The sequence below is a fragment of the Orycteropus afer genome, unplaced genomic scaffold (assembly GCF_000298275.1).
Source record: "Orycteropus afer afer isolate SDZICR_OR568_19922 unplaced genomic scaffold, OryAfe1.0 scaffold00193, whole genome shotgun sequence".
Classification (NCBI taxonomy): domain Eukaryota; kingdom Metazoa; phylum Chordata; class Mammalia; order Tubulidentata; family Orycteropodidae; genus Orycteropus; species Orycteropus afer.
Window position 1 is genome coordinate 5,860,280 of NW_006921780.1, and position 2,610 is coordinate 5,862,889.

Here is a 2,610-nt window from a genome sequence, read left to right on the forward strand (position 1 = left end):
GATAATGGTTGATATAGTTACATACAAGCCAGTCACTGCTGTGAAGGATAAGCTCTGGATAGAAAATTCATTCATGGAAAATCCCTCCTATTGGTCCACAAAGGCCAGAAGAAGACCTCAGTAATCTCCGCCGGTGTCTTTTGCAATCATTGTGCTTAGGTCTTCAACACATGTGATGGAACATCTGATTTGTTTGAACAAGGTCATTCTCAAAGTGACCACAATCCTGACTAGGGTACAGTCATCTGTGCCAGCACCTTTCATCTCCAAAAAAGTACAGCCTCTCAGCGAAGGAGACAGAGTGCTCAGGGCAAACTACAAGTTGGCCTTCAAACCATTTTCAGCAATTCCAGAAAACTTACAGCCAACATTTGCTCAGCAAATATCAATTAGTCATTCCTGGAAGATGCCTCCATGGTAGCTTTCAGCTCAGGAAAGCTTCTTGTGGCAAGAATCATGTTAAGGCAAGATTCATCGGTCCCTAGTCTCCCCTCACCAGCTTGATAAAGATGCCAAGAGTCTTCCTGAGCCATTTGTTGGTTTACATTCTTGTTCTCATACCAATTTCCCTGGCACATGGATACAAGTTAATGTTCCAAATGCCCTGGTGTATCTGATCTAAAGCCTTTTTCAAGGTCTTGTCCAAATTCTGATTTATAGCACCTGGCAATTTCTCAGATTTCCTGATTTGTGCTTGTGCAAAAAAAAAAAAAAAATCTGAATAAATACCCATTCAAGAGTTCCAGCTCCTTTCATTGCATTCTGAAAGCTCCAGGCATCATAATATGTGATCCACATAGATAGGACAAAGATCACCAATCTCCACTTATCTCTGATTTGAGATCTTTGATTAAATCTTTGCCATACATGATCTTAAAAGCTACTTTAATTTTTTGCCTTTGATCATTGGAATAGTTGGCCACCACATCTATGGTTGCCTGTGCATCTGTCCCAAGACACTTCATTGTTTTTCAAAGAATTCCTGCATCTTTTATGGCATCAAAGTTGGAAACAGGTCAAGTTTTTCCTTGAGTGCCCTGAGACATCACAGCAAGCTCGTTAGGGAAAGGAGCTTGTCCTCCAGGATACTGAGATGACGTCTGTCCTCTAGGAAAGCCACCTAGCATTGGAGCCTGTGCTGGGCTACCACCATAAGCCAGTGATGGTGGCTGTTGATAGCCAGAAAAGTTTGCACCACCTGATGGGGCTCCAAATCCTTGGCCTGGAGGAACTCCAGGATAAAATGGGTCTCCTCTGACTGTGGGGCACTAGGATAACCTTCAGGAACTGGATAACTTCCAGGTGCAGAGTAGCCTTCAGTTCTAGGGTTGCCCCCACTTGGTGCTGGTGGGTAGGCACCTCCTCCCACTGGAGGAAAGCCACTAGGAAAGGATACTGACCCAGAGGGGGAAATGATGACTCCTGACCCACAAGAGGATAACCAGGAAAGGTGGGTAGCCTGTCAGGGAAGAGCCTGGGTATGGCATTCTGACTCCAATGCAGCCATGCCACAGCTCAGCCTGCTCACCCGCAAGATGGAGCCAGGTGCCATTGATGATTTTTTAAAGATGTGTAATTCTCACTGCTAATATTCTTTATTTTATTACCCAACGTATTCTGTGGCTAAAGGATGCCATCAGGGAGTAGTTCTGCTTCAAGATTTATGGAGTATTTCAGGGTGATAATCCTGGGGAGTCTTCTTGTCTCAATGGGTCCACTAAGTTTAGACTTTTTAAGAATGTGAGTTCTGTTCCACATTTTTCTCCCCTATCTCAGGATCCATCTACTGTGGCCCTCATCAGAACGGTTGTTAGAGGTAACTGGGCACCATCACCATCTTCTGGTCTCGGTAGATGAGGCCATGGTTTGTGTAGACTGTTAGTCCTGTAGACTAGTTTCTTTTTTGAGTCTTTGGTTTCCTTTTTTCTCTTTTACTCCAACTAAGATGAGACTGATAGTTGTATTTTAGAATGCTGTTTGCAAGCTTTTAAGACTCAAGGTGCTACTCATGAAACTTGGATATAGAACATGAACTTAACTGAGTTATGCCACTTGACTGAGTTGTCTCATGAGACTACATTGTGCCACTTGACTGAGTTGTCTCATGAGACTATGGTACTAAGGCTTCAAACCCAGAAATGCAATCCTGTAAGGTGTTTGGTTATATCTAAGAAGTATACTTATTGTGCCCCCTATGTGCTACATTATATATGAACAACCATGCTTCCCCACACGTATCTATGCATGTATATATATATGGCTACATGAATATATACACACAGAGAGACACACAAATACATACCTATACACATATAGACATATATAGACATATGCACTTTTAGGTGGTTGTTGCAAAATTACGTATTTTTTAGTATTTACCAAAATGTCCTTTTTATAATCTTTGTCATCTTAATTACTTCATAATAAGTTGTTATATAGAGTAAGTCTTCTCACTTTTTCTTCTTTCAGATTATCTGGGCTATTTTTTGGCTTTTTGAATTTTCACATACATTTAGAATCAACTTGTCACTTTCCATAAGAAAACCTGTTATAATTTTGATTGAGATCACTTCAAATCTATAGATCAAATTGGGAAGAATTGACATAGTT

At 41.2% G+C, this 2,610-nt stretch overlaps 1 pseudogene; it reads right to left on the reverse strand.

Annotated features, from left to right (window-relative positions):
* Positions 1-315: 315 nt before the first annotated feature.
* On the reverse strand, positions 316-1,487 carry LOC103202868 (annotated as a pseudogene).
* Between the last annotated feature and the right edge of the window lie 1,123 nt (positions 1,488-2,610).